General features: G+C 37.2%; 1 protein-coding gene across 3 annotated transcripts in view; it reads left to right on the forward strand.

The window, feature by feature from the left end:
• The window catches only part of sbf2 (SET binding factor 2), a 104265-nt gene that overhangs the window by 10054 nt on the left and 77670 nt on the right, over window positions 1–16541 (forward strand). The gene's annotated exons all lie outside the window — the stretch shown is intronic.

Genomic DNA, 16541 nt, shown 5'->3' on the forward strand with positions numbered 1-16541 from the left:
CTTGGAAACTCATATGGTTCTGATATCAGCCTTTCCGTTTGTCAACCAATGCATAATCACTGTTTACATAATCACGGTTTACCCCAGTCGCCTCCATTTGCTCTAATTTGAGAATTCCAAGCCTATGTCCTGTCCGTTTCTTAAATGGCGTTGTGAAATGCTTCGCTGTGGTTCTGTCCAATCTGTTGCACTACACACTCTGGCCCAATTAACAGACATAGATCAGACACTTAACCATGGACCAGATATTTGCTTATCTGAGCTGAAGAGGAACATGTTGTACATCTACTTAGTGGCACTGGCTTCAAAGTGGCCTGTTTCTTGAGTTTACAAATGTCCAGCTTATACTGTTGGGCTGTGGCCTGGTTGACTGTTTGTTTACTTGTTAATCAAGATGTAATGCGTAAATCTTGACCTTTGCATGAAATGATACGACTAAAGATTCAACTCTGATATAAAATGCACCTCTTCTGAATAAATATTATATTTGATATTTTCACATTTTAAGACTACGATGTCTCAAAAATGTGATGTAGCTGTCCTCATAATAAAGAAGAGAGAGATTCGTGAAGAGAAGAAGTAGTGGGAGAAAATCTTTCATTATTTTAAACAAAAAAACTCACATGTTGCAACTAGGGCTGGTAAGTAATTACAATCGTATTATAGCTATTAATTAGCTATTAATTAAGTAGCTATTCATTAATCGCACATCAAACAGATATTACAAAAAGTAGCTTCATCAAGAAATATTTTGTTTTTATAAAATGTATCACACATACTGTTTTGGACCATGAAGGTAAGTAAATAAAGACACCATTGTCATTTTTGGGTGTGTTAGCTAAACCTGCTATAGAAATATTAAATCATTTCTCATTCGACTTTGAATCAGATCAAGCTATTCTCTAGGCGTCATCATATAGTAAGTTGTTTCTGCCTAATTATTTGTCATCAATCAATTGTATGAAATATGTTAGATGATCCATATCGTTCCTCTGCATTACTTAATCTAATTAATGCTTTAAATTACCAGCCCTAGTTGCAACCAATGTGTAAAAACATGCAGGGATAATCTAATAGAATACAGAGAACCCCTGGAGAATCTCAAGACTATATGTAAAGTTCATAAAGTGTATAAAATTATCGGATTTGATATTTTTGTCCTTTTCGTAACATGGTTGTAAAATATCACATGGCATGATTTTAAATGATATAAAATGCTATTATAAAATTACAATTCGTAATACTTTCAAGATTTTCTTAATAAGACACTTACATGTGTTCCAGGTTGCAGGAAAGATATGTTATTACTTTTTAATTGACGGTTACACTACATGACATTTTTAATGTCATTAAAAAAAACCTTTATGGACCAACATGAATGCAAAGAGGACATATCTGAGAACTTGGCACATGCATTTTGGCACATCGTAGACACTTTTATTTGTCATTGAGCCAAACACAGACTGTTCTCCCTCTGCTTTTTTTGTTTTATTAGTCATTTAAGTGTAAGCGAATATGCTTGGTTACACAATATCCTTGGATAACAACTGTATTTATGATACGTGGCTTGTAGAAAAAGTCTGCATCAGATCGATGAAGGACATTGGCTATTTCAGTGTGAGAATAGGCTCATTTTTCATGGCAAGGATTGATTTTGAATCAGTCATTTACTCATGTTGGCTGTTTGCACTCACCTGCTGAGATATGGCCACGAGCACCGTCTCCCACTGATCCTGAATCTGCCGAGACTGTAATCTAGACAATCATCTAGAAATTGGCTAATGAAACGCAGGTTCACTATCTTCCAGCAGGTGGTTGAGTCTCTGGTCAGCCAACAGATTACACAATCTGGGTCAGTCTTGGGCTCAGATGTTGTTTTTATCTTTTTGAATTCTTACTGATTTATGTTTGTGATTCTAAGAGGACACGATCTTTTTCACACTCCAGGAATGATGGTTGTTTCATCTGTCAGAGACAGTGGAATTGGATTTTACTCCATTTCCGTGGTTTGAGCAGTCACATTACTTGCTGTAATACAATGAAAGCTCCTTTTCCTCAAGAACTACTTGAATATCAGAAGACTTGTATTGAGAAGCACTGGAAACATTCCATAGGGGTTTTATTCAATACAGACTCAATGGCTTCATACCGTTCCTGCAAGTTTAGGGAATGTCCTTCAGTTTATTTTGACTATCAGTGTTCTTTGTGTCAACTGGGGCGGCTTGTCATTCACTGGATTTTTTTGTTTATTGATGCACCATTTTGTAGAGATTGTTGTAGACGTTGGAACCACCAAGTCTGGCACCAGCGAGTATGGTTACATTTCAAATTAAAATCACAAACCAAAATTTGTTTTCGAAAGTCACATTGTTCCTCATATGTGTGTGTTCCTGGTTTATCAGCTTTTCTCATTGCTAAAGACTAAAAAGGATAAAGTAAACTATAGGAATAGATTGTGTGGCTTGGTTGGCATCATTGATTAAACATTTTGATGAACCAAAGTCTTTCACTCTATGCTGTTTTCAAATGATGTGTATTTTTGAACTTATACAGTACTAAACTCATTACATTTTACATTTTGCAGGTGCTTTTATCTCATTAGCACATTTTGTATAGAGAGTATATGTGCATGGTTGTTTGGTTGGGGAGGAATAAGTAAAACTACTTGGCAGAAAATTTATTAATTAATTACAAATAAGATAAAATGTAACATTCTTAGGATGTATAGCCAGTGGGCAAATAATTGTAGACGATAATGTTTAAATTGAGAAATTATGATTACAAATAAAATATTTATTGTGCATGATTTATTGTGCACCTCTTCCTTACTTTATTAAAGTGATGTATCAGATGACAGGTTAGTTTACTTTACCTGATATATATCCAAATGAATCGATATTAAATCAAATCAAATGAAGAACTTGTGAACTGGAATCGAATTGAATCATAAAATCTACCAATACCTAGCACTATTTGATCAAAAAGCATTCTAGAATCAGCTTGAACTTTGTGAAGATGTGAATAGCCGGGTTTGAGTACCAATTTCTATTAGTTAAGCTGTACTATTATACATATTAAGTATATTTAGAAAATTTTTAGCCCTTGCACATGCTGTTCTTTTTATAGTTTGCATTGTAGCGAATTATTCACATTAAAATATTATTAGTGTTTTTATGTGAGATTAATGGCGATGTTGTTTTTCCATTTTCTCATCTGGTGTGTTGTTTTTGAGAAAGCGCTCTAGAACAACATTCATCAAACACATTCACATCTCTTTGAACACTGCGGGGACAGCACAGTGCATAGGATGGGCGATTTATCGGATAAAAATAGAGCAGAGCTTTATGTATGTCATTTCTTGTTAGTCATTGGGTGTGCCAGTACTCCCAGTGGGCTGCAGAATCAAACCAGAAGAGTGTTTTCTGGGTTTCAGGAAACATGGCCTGAGTTCATCTACACAGCATCATCTCCGAAGCATTCAGCAACATGTGGAGGACCCCCTCACCATAGTTTCTGCTCCGTCAGTTTACTCAAACATATCAGTATGTGCACATGTTTCTATTGATCTCCTTGCCCAATGTGTTTCTTATGCTCTGACCCGACCTTGCGGCATTTTTGGCTGGTTCATTTGAACTAAGATTGTTTTACGGAACTGACGTACACTTTTATCTGGTCATTTGATGCTTACATGCAGTTGCTTTCAAGAATCCGTGACAGTTAATAGCAAAGCACACATATATGGGACCACAAAACCACAAAGTCTTAAGTTGCTGGGGTATATTTGTAGCAATATCCAAAAATACTTTGTGTGGTTCAAAATGATCATTTTTTCTTTTATGCCAAAGATCATGTTATATGACGAGATTTTGTAAATTTCTTATTGTAAATATATTAAAAAAATATGATTCTGTCTGCATTGGAGATCTCTTTGGTCTGTTTGTGTGGGTTTTACGCTCAACCGTTTATTTTGGACTGATTGTAAAATAATGAAAATAACAAACTCATAAAAGCGCATTGCTGGGGTTAAGTGTCCCCAACATCCCCAGCACACGAAAATGAAGTGGCTTCAATCCCATCTTTGTAGTTTTATTGAATATTATTTTTAATATACCAGCCAGGCAATTTGGATTTTCGTCTTGGTATGCAAATAGTTATTATTTGCAGATTTCTACAGATTTTCTGTTTTTAGTTTCGGAACAGCAGAAATTCTTTCTTTACCACAACAACCCCCAGCGAACTAAATAGCCACAGATGAGGAATGTTCCAAGTATAAAAGGATAGAAAAACACCCCATCGTGTTTACAGCTCTCGTTCCAAAGGTGTTTTCAATCTTGGAGGAAGTTCGCCAGCTATTCTCCTTGCGTGCTGTTTTTAACCCTGCCTCACATGAAGGTTCAGCTCGCTTCATGCAAATTCACTCGTTGTTTACTGCTTGGATCACACTGGTACAGAAAAGTTTGAGGGGACAGCTTGTCTAAAGATGGTCCACAACTAGAGTAATCCCATCAACAAATAAGAGCCAGGCAACCCATAAATAACAATGACCGGCTGGGTTAGTTATAGGCCTCACAGTTAAGACACAAATGTTCTCTGATTCTCTGAAATCAAGGTACATTTGAATTTATGACAAGGTGTGAAACCAACTGGCTTTTAATGTAGAGAGAAAAAAAATTGCAAACTGAACTTTGTTAATAAATAACATTTCGGGAAGTTGGAAAGGTTCTCAAGCTGGGATTCGAACTCGGGTCGGTGTGCTGCCCACAAGACTATCGCCGACAAACATTTTGATTTAGTTTTATCTTATTTTATCTAGCCTACTGAAGGTTTCTTTACCTGCCTTAAAACTCTTTTGCACTGCCCCTTTACTGTGGAGCTCTGGTATGTGTTTGCAGATACTTCTTGCTTTGATATTCTATTACTGCACACAACAGCTATAGTCCTTTATCGTAATCTGATCTGATTGGCTGGAGTGAGGAACACGGTTTTGAATATCAGCGTGTCAGTAATTTCTCATTCAAAGTGGGGTTTCTCTCGCTAGTGGACAGGAAATGGAAACCCAGCGTGATTACAGAAAGCTTCGAGAGGGGAAAATGTTGTCGTGCTTTGCTTGTACTGTAGCAGGAATTTGAGTCGGGATGATATTCAGTACAAAAGCACTCTTGCTCATGCTAAATTTCTTGCTATCGTATGTGTACCAAACATGGATTCTGTTTATGGAAAGCGTCTGTTGTATTTCTCCTTGGTTCGTGCTCTGAATTGTGGAAAAGAAAAGGTGTTACACAATTATATCGTGTTTTGACTGTGATCATGGTAATTTTTGTTTATAAGTTCTTTGGAGTATGATGGTTAAATGTCACAAATCTTTGTTGCAACATGAATTTACTCTCCAAGCCTCAACCAGAGGAGAGTTGACATGCTTCTCAGATAGCTGAGGAATGACTGGCATTGTTTCATGCTATTTCTCTTTGATCTCGGTGGACTGCAGATTGCGTAGTAGCTGAATGCTGTTTTGGAGTTTTTAGATTGCATTATTTGCTGCCGTTCTCATTAAAAAGTCGCATGAACAAACCAGGCAAAATCATAACTTTAGTATGTTGACTCGCAGATGTTCGTCTCGCACACAAGCATGCACTTACTCAGAGTCCGCAGCTATATTAGTCACATTATAAGGGCTGAAGAGTCCCGTACATTCCTGTGTGCCTCAAGTTCAATGCTGAATGTCAGGGTCACTCGATTGCAGCGTGTGCTTGTGTAAAACAATTCTTTTAATATCTTGGAAATTCAGACCATTGTCAGAAACGCATTGATATAGAACATAATGATGTTGCTTTTGTTTTATTTACTCAGACCTGGGTCCTCATGATCCAGACTTTCAAAGTGTAAGCTCTTATAAGTCCAGAGCATGTGCAGAAGTCCCCTGCCACCACAGCTCCATTTTCTTACGGGATCAATAAAAGATGCGTTTTCTCTGTAATAGGTCTTTTTTTGGATTTGGATTTTTTTTTGAAGGCATCGTGAGTTTATTATGTGTTTTAAAATGTCAGATTAGATTGGGCGTCCTGGTCTTTCACGTGGGATGCTTTAGATAAGACCTTTCAGCTGCCAAACAAGCTCAGTTTATGATTGTATATGCGCCAATGCTGATGGCTGGTGGTCAGGTGCATCCCAGAAAGCCTCCATGTCGGAGATGACCTTTGATAGTCATTCAACTGGAATAAATTGTAGATGATGTATTGCGGTAGTCATATGGAGCCTTTTGTTCCTTCATTTTCTTTTCGCTTTGTCTTTGAAGCAATGAGGGCTTAAAATAAACAGTAGACATGTTTCCAGACCCTTGGTTCCAGATATCTATGATGAGTTTTATTTTATTTAGGTTAGATATTAAAACTATTTTTATCCAGTATTAGTTTTTCTAATATATAAATGCACTTTTTATCGTAATTTTATTTAGATATTTTTTTTTTTTGCATGTCACAACTTGCGAATATGAAAGCACTAAGTAAAATATATTTAGCATTACCTCTGTTTTAAGTTTCGTTAGCAAAACATAACAATTAAGAGAAGGCGGCTAATTCAGCCAAAGTGTTTTTATTTTTATTTTTTTACTGTTTATGTTTTTTAAAAATTGTTAATGGAAAGCCCCGCATGGAAAGGGTATTAAAGGTTATGCTATCTGTTACATTGGTGTATACTAAGTAATATTATGCAGATTAAAAATTCACAATAATCTGTCAGTCTGTAAATCTTTAATGTGAAAAGCATTAAAGAAAACTGTTGCTTCCAATGAAAGAGGACATCATGGAATGGATTTTTCTCTTCTTTTTCCTTCCTTTTGCATTATGGGCTGGTTATTGCCAGAAAGGATGATTTAAAAGTTAAAATGCCTTAATGATATAAATTTGTTACAAACATGCAGTGTTTACTTCACAAGACATGAATTATTGGACCGTGGATTAGTATGATTTTTTTTTTATTTTTTGCACTCTCATTCTCACGGCACCTATTTACTGCAGAGGATCCATTTGTGAGCGAATGATATGATGCTAGATTTCTCAAGTTAGTTTTTTTATCAGAACATATCTAATCTACATCTTGGATGTGAGGACATTTTTTAGGAAATCAGTTTTTTTTTAGGTGAACTCTTCCTATATAAGAATGATTCATCTTTGAAGAAATTGCCTTTATAAGTTTCCTGAAGCCATACTAAGTTTGAGGCATATCCGTACAATATACAGCTGTGGTTTATGAATAGCGTCATATTATACTTTCATTTAAAATCATAATTACATGTAAAGCTATTTAAATAATTTATGCTTTACTACTTTTACAAAGTAACCATTAATATATCAACGTATATAGTTAATGATGTCAAAAGTCTGAAACACTTTGAGATATGTACATAAAAAGCCCAGAACTTTTAGCAAGTTTTTTTGGAGGATGTGTTTTAGCTAGACGTCTCAACTGACTGAGTTTGAGTTAAAATTTTTTAAGTGGCTGATAAACATTAACATTAGTCAGAATGTTTAAACATCTGTGCATGGGTTTCTTCTTCTGATAGCATTACCCTTTTACCTGTTTGTCACTGTCACCATGATCACTTGCCATTGACCTCTGTCTCTGGAGATATTTGCTCTTGGAGATATCTTTACTCTCTGGCATGCATGGAGGCTTTGGCATTATGGCCAGAGTGATGGACTAAAATGTTCCTGTTAAACTAACAACAAGGCCCATTCATCTAGCCTCCCACGAAAGCACGAGCCACTTGGCAGTGCTGACTGCGTGAGCATTGCCTTCCCCAGCATGCTGGGACTGAGGCGGACGTAGACCCTTGGCACCTCCTGAAGCCAGTTGGCCTTATTGCTGCTGGCTGAAATGCGTGTTTTATGTCTCTAGCAAATAAACCCAGAATCCTCTGCTTTATTTCTACTGACTGCATCAAATGGATTATGTCTGTAATCTTGTAAGAACAACATACTTCCTCTACTCCTCCATATAGAAAAAACTGAGATTTTTAAAAAAAAATATGTTTGTGTTTTAAAAAAGGAAATCTTATGATATATGGTGATTGTTTCAGCTAATAGCCTGATATATTTAGAAGTGGTGACTTATTATTATTTTTAGTATATATGCACACTACCCATGTTGTCTGTGTGTGTGTCTGTGTGTGTGTCTGTGTGTGTGTCTGTGTGTGTGTCTGTGTGTGTGTCTGTGTGTGTGTGTGTGTGTGTGTGCGCGCCTGTGTGTGTGTGTGTGTGTGTATTACTCATATATAGAGGGAGAAAGAGAGATGAATGAAACCCTTTCTCATAAAAACTATGGCCATTACCAGAAGATCTTAATGTTTGCGTGTTTGCTTTTTTTTTTGAGAGAGCAATGTACCGATGAAATAAAAAAAATTCCTCATCGGAGCCCGACATCCTATAATGAAGGAATGTGACCTCCCACTATGGGGGGGATCGTAACCATTTGTGTCATCTATCTCATCTGTTGCTCTGACTTTTTGAACTTCTCTTTCCTTTCCTTCAAATCCCTGTTGTAATCTGGAATGTGCTTCGTACTTCCGGGAAGGACGCATAAAGTATTCAGAGAATGTGTAAATAGCTACAGTCTGGTCTGTTGTCTGTTGTCTGTCTAACAGAGGCACTTTTGGAGCATTAATATTGTGCATAACTGCATGTCTTTCACTGTTTTATTAATGGGATACTGCATGTGATTGGACATTAGGCTTTAAGGATTAAAGGGTTAGTTCACCAGAAAAGCACATAACTTAAATCAAGATTAATAAAAAGCAACATGAATTGTGAAATGTGAATATATTTGTCATTTGAAAACTGGATTTTCGGACTAGAGATATTACACTCAGTAAAGAAAGTACTTTCTTGTGTATTTCTAGGCCTTTTATTTAATTTAGCATTTTATTAATTTTGTTTTCTCACAATGGGTAAGCTGGATTGAACTGTGTACTCTATATATATATATATATATATATATATATATATATATATATATATATATATATATATATATATGACCCTATAAAAGAAGGAATAGCATACAGCATTAGAACATCTACAGGGTGAGGAAATTATGTTTTCATTTTCATTTTTGGGTCACAATCCTTTAGGATTTGAAGTGATTAATGATTTCACCTACTCCGTTTGCTTTGCTGGTTTCCGGTTGTGTCACCGGGGGCAAATGCGCGAATGGCTAAAGCTCACGTCTCCCAGTATTTTGTTTTAGTCAGTGTTTGTAAAACAAAGAGGGGAAAATAGAAAACAAAACATTCCGAATCCCAGCGTGCGTCCAGATTTTGGAAAAAAAGAATGATGTGTTTGTCAGGACAATCTTTTTCATGACTAATCATCTTGCGGACCGCTTAGAAAGTCATAGGAAACGCATCACCAAGGGCTAGTCAGAGGTGAGCTGAAGTGGGACTGAAGTGAGTCCGACAATATCCAAATCTTTCCTTTTGGCTCTTTAAGCCGAGAGCCAGGAAGGCAATTTGTAGTATTTTTAAAGACGATTTGCGAGATTGTCAAAATATTTGGGTGCTGATTTAATGGAAACATTTAGTCTTGTTTTGACTAATAAATATGAAAAGGAAATGTATGACAGCGTACAGTGCACACAGGACCTCTGTGAGCTACGTGGCCCCTTGAATTGATTAGTATCTGCAGTTCCTGGCAGAGGGCAGGCAAAGCATAATGAAACAAAGGGCCAGGGAGCTGAGCCATACTCTGAGAGCTTTGTTATTTCCTGCTGTCTCTGTTCATCTCGGCTACCAAAGGAAAACCTGTTAACAAAGGACCCATACCAGTCCCACAAATTCAAAACCAGCCAATGAGATTCCAGCATTTAACAAGATAAAGATGCACACAAACAAAAAGTACTTTGGCTCTGCAGCTTGAGTGCTCCGGATTGTCTGGCGAGCCCGTAATGTCTCATTCTCACCGGGGGACCGACTTGGTTAACATCATTCAGACAGAACAGGGAAAAATTGCTGACTTCTACCCAGACAATTCCTAGTTATTCAAGGTTCTGGCTGAGGGCAGGTAATTAAGGGTCTGAGCTAGATATAAAGGTTACAGATCGCAGGTATGGACCACATGTGGATTGGTGGGAAATCATTGGAGGGTCTTACCCTGCTAATTAAGTCCCCCCAAATGAAGTCAAAACAATTCTTATACTAAACTTTAATTATATGCATGCAAGGAATGTTTCAACAACATTGTCATAAGTTTTGGTAGCCATAAACGTTTACATCAACTACTTTGACAAAACAGTCTATTATGTAGATTTTATAGAAAGATATATTGCAAGTACATCAGAAACACATTTGTGCATCGATCCAGCCATTATCCAAACCACTTGTTTGCCTATTCCAGCATCTCAGGTCAATGGCAAGGAAACACTGTGGATGTCCATTTGTGTTTCATATAAAATCTCTTTTAAGATGCCTTGGATAACTGAGGATGCCACTGAGTTGTGTGGAAGCTTGAGTGGCTTTAGATAAAATGCATCCATTAAAGTTAATCAGGTATACGCACACTTCTGTTTGCTCCCTTAACTCTGTAAATGCATTCCCCTTGAGAGTTGGTCTCTCTACACTAAAGTGCCTTCATGAACAGTATTGACTCTGACATGTGGTTAAGTGGTCACCAATTGGCCGTTCGCAAAGATCCGCCTTCCTTAGTTACTGTCGCCATGAATGACAAACAATGCCGCTCTCACACTACACACATAGCAGAGCAAAGAGAAAACTGACAACACACCGACAGAGAGCAGACAGATCAGGTTACTTCTGATATTAAACACGGTCTCAGGACCCTCAGCTTGTAAACTGTGATTTTTAAATAAATTTAAACTATAAATACCTTTTTTAATGTGTTGTGACAGTTCACTGTACAGCCTCAGTCGAAACATGTGAACCGATCGTCTTTTGATATTTGCATGAAGTACGAAATAAATAAAAAAAAACACCAGATGTTATTTTATTTAAATAGAGGAACACATTAAATTAAGTCCACGGAAGTTAATCTACTCTTGTGTCTGATTTGTGGTTAAGGCTTGAAGGGATATAACGGCTTCCTAATTTCAGTACTTACAGTACACAGCGTCACAGTGTATTATCTTTTTGCAGTAAAGGACCGGTAATGAGTGAGAAGATGACATGAAGTGACGCGGGGGTGCGTTTAAAACAGATGAGTTCACATCTGCATAAACACATCCTGATCTGGGCGGAGTAAATGGGATTTTGTCCACAGAATGATAAGAACACACGTTTTAACAGATTGTTTTATTATTTAACACGGAGTATTTAACTTAAGCACTGAAATCCATGCCTACAGTGCTAGACGTCACAGGTTTTCTGGTGCGCTATTCAAGTACTTTAAAGGAATTCCTTATCTTATTACCGATACTGTGGCAGCCAGGAAAAGCATAGCTTGACCCTTCTCATATTTTTATATTTACTTATATTAAAAAAGATTCAGTTCAGTTTATTTTACCCCGTTTTAACATGGATTTTTATGGAGACCAGCTCTAGATGTCGGGCAAGATGGTGGATAGCAGCGACAGCACATAATATATGTGATTGTATAATATATATATATATATATATATATATATATATATATATATATATATATATATATATATATATATATATATATATATATAAAATCAGATATAATATATCTGATTGGTCAGATTGCCTGTCTGTCAGGTCAATTATGTTGACCTACTCACTGCTGGGGGTGCCATATCCTCTCCTCCATTATCTATATTACAAAATGCGTGATAAGAAATCAATCACAAACAAAAACAATTATTAACAAAACAAAACCAAACATTTAAAAAAACAAAACTGACCTAAACAAAAACGAAAACCAAGATAGCAGTCTAAACCTGTACCACAGTGCTACATAAATAAAGAACTTAGCCAAAACAGCAAAACAAAACACCACAGAACTAAACAAAACTAAAAGAACAAAACAACAAAATCAAACAATAAAATGGAACAAAAGAAAACAAAGATAGCAATCAGATGCTATACCGTCTGCCTATACTTGTACAATGCAAATAAAACAAACAAAAAATAATTAAGCCAAACAACAAAACAAAACACTACAGAACAAACTAAACCAAACACAGAACAGAACAAATAACAGAACAGAAGCGAAGTGAAATTAAGATGTTAATCAGATGTCTGCCTATACCTGCACTACTTGTGCCACGGAAAACTACTTTGCACTGCAGTGCAATGTCAAGATATTCTTGTGCAACCAGTTGCTTCTTGAAAAATCCTTGTCATCAGCATCAGTGCGACACCTATAGTAAGCGTAAGTCTATAAGTCCTGTTCAATGAACAACCATTGTGTTGAGAATAAAGGAAACCCTCCCTTACTTTGAAAAGCAGGACCATTTTCTCCTTCCTGCTGGGAGTGAAGAGTGGCTGACTCACGTGACTCCAAACCTGCAGCGTGGAGCTGTTGTTTAGTCAGCTGAAAAACATAAACAGAAGACCAATAGCTGATTGGAAGGAAGAAAATGTGGGTGGTGACGGAGTCTCTGAAAACCACAGGAAACACCTGTGCCCACTTCACTATCGCTGCGCTCACAGGCAGGGGTCTGCAGTGTGACGCAGACTTGTATTGTGCCTCAGTCTAGTCCTGGGACAAAGGTGTTTACACTTGGTTAGTCAAAGCACACTTTAATGGAACTGCTGTTTGTTGTTTAGCTTGTGAAGATCAACACCCCTGATTTTATTGTTGATGTTTAGTTGTTTGCGTTTGATACGGTAATTCATAAAGAGGTTTATTTACAGTGAATGGATTAACAAGTCAATGGAGTCATACTAAACTTCCAGGAGATTCAGTGCCTTAAAAAGAGTTGTAATTTTCTTCACATAGATTTCGCTCGTTCTAGTTGGTCTCAAAAATTCATTGTTGCCCAACATTCTCAAATACAATACCTTATCAACCAATTAGCACATGTTATAAACACACAGCATATACAGTATAACACTTATAGAACAAGTAGACAAAATAAACAAAAGAAGAAGAATAAAATAATTAGAACATTATAGCAATGAACCTGAAACGCCTGGTTTTAGACCAAAATAATTCATTAGTATTGTGTAGAGCCTCCTTTTGCGACCAATACAGCATCAATTCATCTTAGGAATGACAGATTTAAGTCCTGCACAGTGGCCAGAGGGATTATGAGCCATTCTTCTTGCAGAATAGTAGCCAGGTCTCTACTTTATGCTGGTGGAGGAAAAACGTTTCCTTCCTCAAAAACACCGCAAAGTGGCTCAATTATATTTAGATCTAGTGACTGTGCAGGCCATGGGAGATGTTCAACTTCACTTTCATGTTCATCAGACCACTCCATCACCAGTCTTGCTGTGTGTATTGGTGTATTATCATCCTACTACACTGCACCGCCTTCTGGACAAACCGTTGGGTGCACGTGGTCGTGCAGAATGGTTCGGTAGTCTTTGGCGGTGATGCGCCCGTCTAGCACTAGTAGCACCTAAGGAATGTCATGATATTGCAGCTCAAACCATCACTGATCCACTCCCATGCTTCATTGTGGGCATGCAACAGTCTGGGTGGTACACTTCTTTGGAGCTTCTCCACACCGTAACTCTCCTGGATGTTGGAAAGACAGTGAAGGAAACAAGAAAGACATCAGAAAACAATACATGTTTCGCATTATCCAAAGCCCAAGATTTTCTCTGCTGGCACCATTGAAACTGACATTTGGCATTGACCAAAAGTTTGACTATAGCAGCCTGGCCATGTATATTGACCCTGTGGAGCTCCTGACCGACTGTTATGGTGGAAACAGGAGAGTTGAGGTGCACATTTAATTCTGAAGTGAGTTGGGAAGCTGTGGCTTTATGTTTTTTGGATACATATTCGGGTTAGCACCAGTACCAAATGCTGCAATGTGCTTTCGTTAAATTAATTCACAGCCTGCAAGCAGGTAAGTTCAGATTGAGTATCACCAACGGGACAAAACTGATGTATGCGTATCAGTGAAAATGCAAAGAGCTTGTAAACATCCCAGCAGAACTCAGTTGACCTTTTGTATTTCTAAAGATGCTAACACCTGCCCTGTAATTTTTTACACATGAGTAAAACTCCATGCCATATTCTGAGCACTGCTGGGAAGTTCAGAGGATGTCTAAAGTGTTTCCCCTAATTTCTGGTTTGGGAATACAAACTGAAAGCAAAATGTTTAGAGTGAAACATCACTCAACTCTCTGAGGACAGCTGCGTGTTTGTGTCATTAGGTTCGAAATATTACAGGCTGAAATTCACCCGCTAAAATGTCAGTGTGTTTTCAATTTATACTGTTTTTAAAAAGAAAACAGAAAAATTCATCTGAAGTGAGGAAATCTCCCAAGAGAAGCACGCTAGCGAAGAGCACGATAGATCCAGCTGTATGAGCCACTCGCGGGAAATGTGTGGCTGAAGTAATTGACACGTTACAGATTGAGGACATGCCGTTTGCCTTTTCCTCAGTATTTCTGACATGCTTGAATTGTCATCAACTAAATTGGAGGTCATGAAATTTCAATCTTGTCAATATGTTGCTCGTGTGGCAATTCTTCGGGACTCCACATTACTCACCCTCCACCCACTTTGCTAAATTATAAGCATCCCCGTTGACCAACTAAAAATATCTGTCCCTAAAGTGAACCATATGTGAGGAATTGCATAACTGACCATATGAAGTATCCTGACTGTCGCTGATTTTAGAACAATGTCGTATTGGTAATGTGAACACTGCATGTTTTGTAGATCAATTTTGTAGATCATTTAGATTTCATAGTGTTCATTAAAAACACTTTTTTTAATTTCCTTTGACCCTGAAGATGTTCTCAGGAAGTGTTTTCATCACGGGTTATTCCAGGTTTCCTTCAGCTCAACACATTCAGAAGAATGGGGTCTCCATCTTGGCCCAGCTAAGCGTTTCCTACCCTTGGTTTGTGGCTGACAGAAATAGATTGTCCTGTATTTGTATTCTGCATTAGCTGCTGTCCTCTCTGATAAAACTGTACAGTGTTGACGGAGGACAACCAGTGCTGACACCTCTTTCCCCTGTGTTATTGTTCTTCTTCCTGAGAGATTTTCAGCTGTTGTCCATCAAGACTTAAAGGTTATGATAGGCCAAGAAGTGTGTATTCCATTTATAACCTGTATTCTCACACCTTATGAAAACACACCCTCTCACTTTTCCTCGCACATTGTTAAAAGTTGTGTTACAAAATATAGTGAGAGTCTTAACTAGGACAGCTTTTTTAGGCATCATATGCTCACTCCCAGTGCTAGGGCTCAATTATGTCTTAAAAAAAATGTTCTTAGGCTAAATTCTAAGGTAGCTTTGCATAGGTGATACATTTTCTGTATTAGTGTTGTGAAATGAGCAATTGCAATTAATCACATCCAAAGTAAAAGTTTTTGGACATATACAACAGTTTGTATATGAGTGTGTACCGAACGCTTCATGGGCATTTTTCCAAATCAACGTGATCATCCTTATGCCCTTGTTAGTGGGGACTTTGGAATGAGCAAAGAATGTTTTTGCCCTTATTTAGTCGTTTGGAATGTAAGGGAGTGAAGGAATTCCTCATTATGTTCAGCTGGGATGTTCCCATGACAACTAATGCAGCACAGCTATTTGTAAAAAAGTTTCTATTTCTATTAGTTTTTATATATTAGCATATTAGATCTATTAGATCTATTAGATCTTGCTCTCTCTCTTTGGGGCTATGCCAGCTCAGGTGCCTGTTTCCGGGGAGAAATGCCCGTATAAGGAGTTCCATCCTCGACTACTTCATGAAGAATCATAATAAAAAAAAAGCTCTCTGAAACCTGTACAAGCCCAGAAGTAAGATTTTAGGCACATGTATACTTGGTCATATGTCCAAATAGTTTTTTGAATCTTTGTCCATGCGTAGCATGAGAATCCAATACTGTAATCCAAACTCTGAATGCACGAAAGTGCATTTTATTCCCCCTTTATATTTTTTTTTTTTTTTTTTTTTATGTTTATATTAAAGGGTCATTGGATGCAAAATTCGCATAAATGTGTGTTTGGAGTGTGTGTACACATCCATCCTATAATGATAAAAATCTACCCAGTGTTGTTTTTAAAATCCCCTTTTTCAAATCACACTGTTTTGAGAGCTCCTGTCAGAATGACATAGTTCTGTACAGACTGCTCCCACAATAGTTGATTAACAAGACTGTCTTACCTAACCTCACCTTTAGTCATGTGTAGGCCGTTTGACTGACATGTTAAACAAGCAATCACAGTGTGGAAAGTTGCCACAATAACAGAACTCTCTGATATAATTTGAATATTTCACATTTTTTTAAAAATCCAGCATTTAGTTGATTCTGATAAACGCTCATTGTCACAGTTTTAAACAGAACGTCTTTCTTCTTTTGTCACACATACATACGTCTCTCAGAAATACTGTATAATTCAATCAATCCAACAACTATTTGAAAACTTCTGAAGTG

Source organism: Puntigrus tetrazona, chromosome 7 (genome assembly GCF_018831695.1).
Source record: "Puntigrus tetrazona isolate hp1 chromosome 7, ASM1883169v1, whole genome shotgun sequence".
NCBI lineage: Eukaryota > Metazoa > Chordata > Actinopteri > Cypriniformes > Cyprinidae > Puntigrus > Puntigrus tetrazona.